The sequence below is a fragment of the Hetaerina americana genome, unplaced genomic scaffold, assembly GCF_022747635.1.
Source record: "Hetaerina americana unplaced genomic scaffold, ioHetAmer1.1.p SCAF_10, whole genome shotgun sequence".
NCBI classification, from domain to species: Eukaryota; Metazoa; Arthropoda; class Insecta; order Odonata; family Calopterygidae; genus Hetaerina; species Hetaerina americana.
Genome location: NW_027286070.1, coordinates 69982091 through 69989227, shown reverse-complemented (window position 1 = coordinate 69989227; position 7137 = coordinate 69982091). Strand labels below are relative to the sequence as shown.

Sequence of the window (7137 nt, the reverse complement as noted above, 5' to 3'; positions counted from 1 at the left end):
ATGCCCTATTTCAAAGGGATTCCATACTGTGGTCGCATATTCGACGATAGGCCTTACAATTGTTTTGTAGGCCAATTCTTTAGTTGATTTAGTGCTTCCTTTGAGGCTCCGCATGACCCAGTGAAGCGATTTAAAGGCCTTGCCTACCACATAATCATATCACATAATAACCACAATATGTAAATTAATTTGAGAAGTCCAGAAAACACAAGTTCATTTAATTAGCATCTGACAATCACCACGTCCAGGTATCATATCTATTACATAATCCAGTATCAGAAACATGGTTTATTGAGCATTTTGCCGGCAAGGAGTACACAAAATGTGAGCAAGAATTTACAGGTATGAGAAGGATATCACTCCCCTTTGAACCAGGAAAGCAGTACAGAAAAAAAATTAGGCACCGGTGAGATTCGAACTCACGATCTCCTGTTTACTAGACAGGCGCTTTAACCAACTAAGCCACGGCGCCTTCGGAGTGAGGGTTAGAAAGGGTAACAAAGACTAACGGTGATATTGATGCCAGGATGTCAGTGAATATACAATAAGTTATTGTAGTTCTCCAAAATGTTTCCCGTATAGATTTTCATGCATATTTTCACGTAACCGTTTGTACGGAAATTGATATAAGAGTTAATTGTTGGGTGTAGGAAACAGAATGGACTGATAGAAAGAATGGACAGATGGAGAAACAGACGAAGAAGTGTGAGACACGGCAGGAGAAGTGAGAAAGTTCGCAAGCTAATTTCGAAGCAAAATAATATGGGGGGATATGACAAGGTAACAGGATCTCGAAGACCTATAGATGGGTGAATACCAAGTGAAAGGGTATAGGGGTGTAGTATTGGGCATTTTATCCTGGGGAAAGCATGTGGAATCGATGAAAGAATTTCAGGCAAAATGTGTAATGGCATTGCTTCACAAATGCTGATTCCTTTATGAAACTATCGAGTGCGAGAAAAATAACGTCGATGCTCCGTCCCTAAATCTGCAGGTAAACTGTTTTCAATTAGAGTTGCAGTAGCTCAAATATTGACCAAATATTTGCTATGATGACCTTATTATATCAGTCGCGATTCCGTGCATTGGGTAAGAGACGAAAAGATTTTCTGCCAACTGAGAGTATTGCAGCATTTTCATGGCTAATGTTGCCGGTATTTATGCAAGTTAAATTGAGTGACGATTTCTCACCCTGAAATATCACCAGCGCCTCAGAAAATCTATCTAAAAATACACTGAGGGCATCCGCTATCAAAGCATCAATCAGTAGCAACCACCTTGGATGCCGAGAGCTTGTCGCACCACTCTCTTCTCAAACGCCCTTCCCCCCCAACCCAACCCCCACAACTTCGGGCTGAAAATCCTTTCCACACGCAGAACAAACCCATCCCTCCTCCCCGTGAATCGGGATCGACCCTTAGAAACCACCGCCGCTCCCGTAGACCACTGCGGGGTGGCCCCTGGGGGAGGGAAAAGGAGCGCACCCCTTCGTCACCGAGCACCCTCGTGCGCACTCCACCATCGCATCCATTTGGAACCGGAAACAGGAAGTTGTGATGCCACGGACCGCAAGAGGGGGTCTTCCTTCTGGTGACCCCCCCCATCCTTCCCCAAAATTGTCGCTCGAAGGATCCACGGGAATATCAAGGCATTCTGCTCCCTCCCTCTTCCCCGCTCCCCTCCAAGTCAACCGCCCCTTCGCCGGAGAGAGTGGCCCGAGTGTGCGGGGGATGCGTCGGGGAGGGAGGGGTGGAACCACCGACCACTCCCACCCGCCCGCTAACCGTCCACCCACCCAGCCTCCACGGTCTAGGCCCTCACCCCCCGTGCCCACGTGTCATCATCCCCGCCGCGGGAAGACAGGAATACACCCCTAATCACCCTTATGGGGAACACCCGAAAATTGACTCGACTGCCCAACGACCAAATACTTCAACCCCCCAGGGTTAAAATGACTTTTATCTTATGTCTTCCTGCCTGTAAAGGGTGGACACGTATACTTCTCGTGGAACGCTTTGTCCCTGGAAGCAGAGAAAATCGAGTTTCCTCTCCAGGAAGATTCACGTCCGCCGCCTGGCGCGTTTTTTAAAGTCAAGAGAAGCCAGAAGTTTAAAAGAAGCTTAAAAGCTAAGACACATGATTTACCAGATAAAATCGGAACTATGGGATTCTCACGAGGCTTTTGTGCTTGACGGGTAGGCTGTTTGAAGTTATTCGGGGGTAACAAATTGAATAGGAAAAATATATACTGGTTCAATTTTGTAAGAAATAGTTTTTAAGCTCAAAAGTTAATACATAGGTAATTCCAATTAATAGTGAACTGATATTTTGCTCGGAATTAATCCGTAAAGAGTGTCGGTCAATGTGTGGAGTAATCACGAAAGTCGAGATGCTGACCAATAGTTCCAAATTTTGGCGGTTTTGAACAATTTTCATGCCGCTATTTTTTTTAAGAATTAAAACTTAAGGAAAGAATTATTTTTTCAGATATTCGTTCTACGTATATATTAAAGATTAGTTTGATAACGACCCTTGAAAACTTAATGAGAAACTCTTCAAGCCATCAGTTATAACCAACGAATTATCTCCAATCCATTATCTCCTTCCACTCAGTTTCCTCCATGCCACGACCCCCTCTCCCCCGTTTCCTAGCAATCTCTCTTCCATTGCATCTTTCAGCATCCCGCTCTCTCTTCATTAAGTCTGCATTCTTCATCGCAATTTTATCAGCTTTTTATTCCTCTTCCAGCCAATTTCATCACGGCACAAAGTCGTATTGTCACTCACACTCCCTTGGCTACAATTAGATTTGTTTCAATCAATTTCGAAAACTTTTCTATGTGATCAATTTTTTTCCTTATTGCTGCTTTTATTTTCCCCACTCGGATTACTCGATTGTTAATTTTATCCTTTCGAGTGGAGGGAAACCAAAAGAGAAAATAACGACGGCCAATAAAATAGATTTCTATCCAAAAACGGCCTAATTCATTAATATTCCGCCACACCCGAAAGTTGATTCGCCACGCCCCCGCGCCTCGCTCAGACTCACTCACGCTTCGAATTATTCACAAGATTGCATATCATTCCATGCTAACCGTGGGCGGAAATTTGGTCGAGAATCACCTTCAAATTCCAGTAAATAGATTAACCGAAATTGAATAAAGAGTAAGGCATATTTGGTGAAGCGAGAGGCACGAAAGTCTAAAATGGAGGAATGCAGAGTTCGTAAACTCTTGCGTCCTTTATTTTAATTTGCTAGCAGCTTTACTCTAGATAGCTTGCTAACTTTTTAGGAAATCGACGGGAAACGGCTACAATTATCCCACGACCGTACGTTAAACACGTATGAATACGAGTCCTGGCCCGGTTCGTTGGGAGGTGTGTCGTGCCCGTCGGCGGGGAAGGCGAGGTTTCCGTGGCCGAAATCTTAAGAAATCCTTGCAGTGCAAAGTCGACAGTAGCTGTAGGGAAGAGGACACAGAAGGGGACCGAATCAGTGATAATAGGTACTTGGAATGTTAGGACAATGTTGAGTACAAGAAACTTGGAGAATATAAAGTGAGAGATGCGTAGAGGAAATATGGATGTTTCCGATCTATGCGAGGTGAGATGGAAGCCAACGAGGGGTTGCCATAATATTGAATAAAAAGGTAGTAAGAAGCCAATTCAACACACGATAGAGCAAGCAACATATAGAATACTACTAGTAGAGATAAAAGCCGAACCAATGAACTCGGTCATTGTACAGGCATGCGTGCCACCGAGCAACCATAAGGAGGGAGAGGCCGATAGGATATACGATCAGTTAGTGGACATAATGGCGTGTGTTCCTGCAGTGAAACATTTGATGGTGATGGGGGATTGGAAAACGACGGTAGGCGAAGGAAGAGATGTTTGTGGGGCAGATAGACTAAAGTTGAGGAGCAAGAGATAACCGAGGGGAGTCTGCCATACGCAATACGTAGAGTCTGCCGGAGACAAGCGGTAATCATAACGAACACTTGGCTCAAAAACCACGGCAGGCAAAAGTATACATGAAAAATGACCGTGGACTCAGAAATATATTGAATACTTTCATTAGGTACGGATTTAGGAACAGCGTGATTAATTCTAACAGTTTCCCCCGGGGCGTATGCGAATACACATCACGATTTAGTGATAATGGAGTCTTACGTTCGATTCAAAAAAGATATAACAAGGAAAAAGGTTGCGGAAATGGAATGTAGAAGCATTAACCCGAGCGACAATGAATTAGCATCAGCAGGATGTGGAGAAAAGTATAGGTGAGGAAAGAGATCTGGATAATTTGAAGAAAACATGTGAATATATCAAAAAAGGGATATCAAAAGCCGGTGAAACAATTTGGACGGTAAACATGGGAAGGACAAGGAAACCATGGATTACGTATGAAATGATTAGAAAGATAAAATGAGAGAAGGAAACGGAGGAGTGTAGAGGACAGAGTTAGATGGGAGGAAGTATGAATAATGACCTGAGGCGGGAAAGTAAGAGAGCAAAAGATCCGTGGTAGAGGACGCATCTTTTTACAAAGTTTACAAATGAATTGAGAAATGGGTTGGCTATTAAAAAAGTGAAAGATCTATCAGGAAGTAAGAAGGGAAACAAAATGCACACTATTATATAAACTGCTAGAAAATAAACAACAAAACCAATGAAGATTCGATAGATATGGAAAAAATTCAAAGATGATCTATTCGGCAATGGTAATAGGTGAGTAAGTTGAGAAAAAGAATATGACGAAGATGGGGATGGCTTAGTAGCAGGATTTCCGAGATCGGAGAAGCAGAACGTGAAAGGTGGAATGAACGAATGGGAAATCAAACGAAGAAGGACCAGATATTGTGGAGAAGGAGAGGGAATTGTTGGGTCAAATCGGAAGAAGGCAGGAAAGATGGATGTATGGCATTTTGAATGGTGATGGAATTCTGAAGAGTGTGATAGGGGTGCTCCCTTTGTGTCATTTGCAAACCTACTACACGTTGGCAGCCAATAATAATGACAACTTTGTAAGTTTTTTATAAATCATATAATTGGGCCACACTCGATTTTTTTCGAATTTCTGTAAAGCAGCAAGCAATTTTGTAATGAAACTTGAAATCTTGTGAAGCGTCCCAATTATTTTATACTCTTGAATGAGGTCCCGACAAGACCATTCCGAGTCAATACTTTTGTGGATTTTATTATACATTTTTTATTATTATTAAGTAATCTACCGGTAAAATTAGGTTTATGGATGGACAAAATTACCAAATAAATATTTTGTACTCCTAACAAAACACAAAATCCATCATCCTACTCTACATCAGGTCCCTCTTCATCTCTGAGCAATTCCTTCCTCCCTTCATCCCGTCTAACATCCCTATCCTTTTCCTGCCCTTTCCTCGTTTGCCTAATATTCTCCCCTCTATTATAGTCTTCAACATCCCGCTACCGGCCAATACGCCCCTCATCCATTTTTCTTGCCTCCTTAGGGCTTCTCCCAACAAACCCCTCTCTTCGCCCACCGTACCAAGTACTTCCTCATTTGTTTTCTTCTCGGTTTTATTATATATATATATATATATATATATATATATATATATATATAAATGAAGCGTGACTCCAAGATGTCTAAGTCCAAATGATTTTCTGGGTATTAGGCAACCGTTTTCATTCCAATATCTTTGGTAATTCGCTTCATGGAATGCTGTACCGAAATGTACTTGCAATAGTTTATGTGCGGCAATATTTGTCACGTGTTACCGTTTATTTGAATTTTTATCTGTTGGTACGAGAATTGTTATCAGCCAGACTGAACTAAACGGAGAACCCCTTCGAACACTCGGAGGTCACGAGTTCAATTAGAAGGAGCACTTCCGTCACGTGCTCCCCTTGTTGGTTGGACAAGACTTGGATTAAGAAAGAAAAACACTGGACTTATTGCTCAAAGTGATCCGCTGCTCCTGTTGAGAGTTGAGACAATTGGATTAATTTCTTCACGTCTTTAAAATAAGGAATTACTGTCATACTTCCTACTAGCATTAGTTTTGCTCTATCATCAGAATTGCCTACTACTGTTGGATTCATGGCAAAAGTATATTTGGCGAAATAATAATGCGGCTATTGGACGCATCTCTTTAATAGATATTCTTCCATCTAACTCCTGGCAATTTTAACAAAAAATAATTTTTTATCACTGATAACGACTGGCTGCAATTATTCAGTCGTAAATGTGCACAAATAAGTGTTTTTCATCATCAGTATTGATAGTAGATCATGTCCGAAATTGTTTACAACCGAGTTGCGTTATGCGATTTTCCCGTGAGAGTGATCAATTATTATTTGATTGTAACATCTTTTTTTGCCTTGAATTGGCAGAATATTCATTCTATTAAGGAATTATTCAACTATCATTATTAAGTTTAGGGATATAAGGATTCGTCTTTCATTAAGGAAGCAGCTTAGAATTTAATCGGCCTTACTGCCTTAACAAGGCGGCGGTTCCCCTTCACTTCTGTCGTCCGCCAGTTCACCCTATTCACGCCCCCGTCCTTCCAGCCCTCCTCTTGAATCCCTTCACTCACAAACCCTTTTACCCCAATCCAGACCCTCCCTGCCCTCACTAGTGATTCCCGAAAGCCTTCCCCTCACCCTGCCCCCCTCCGCCCCCCGCTCTCTCTCTCTCACCCTCTTGGGATGTTTCAGATCTGCTATTTCCTCGAGTGCGATCCACGCCCCTTTCCGGACCCCCCCCAACCCCCGAGGCACTCCCCCCCCCACCGTCGCCGGCCCCACCGACTCCTCCTTGTCTTTAACGCCCCCCCCACCCTATTAATATCAATGTGGAAACACCCTCTCCGTCCCCTCGAGTTTTCCACTTCTTCCGAACTGATTCGAATTTTTGATAGACGTCTCCTTCCTCCTCCGAAACTCATTGTCCTTCTTCCACCCTTTACCCGAAATGTTTTTCCCGCTCAACCTTAAGCGCCTGTCCTCTCGGCCGTGTAAATTCTTTCACTGCTCGAGGGCGTGTCTCTATGTAGATGCAGTTTTTGTTCTGTTGGTTTCTTGATGGGGTGGAAAATTACTGCCGGTGGGCAGTAATTTATCCATCCGTAGTTTTAGCATTCGAGGGAG

At 42.9% G+C, this 7137-nt stretch overlaps 1 non-coding gene across 1 annotated transcript; it reads right to left on the bottom strand.

Annotated features, from left to right (window-relative positions):
• Positions 1–398: 398 nt before the first annotated feature.
• On the bottom strand, positions 399–472 carry TRNAT-AGU (transfer RNA threonine (anticodon AGU)). Its single transcript has one exon. It is a non-coding gene; the product is annotated as a tRNA-Thr (tRNA).
• Between the last annotated feature and the right edge of the window lie 6665 nt (positions 473–7137).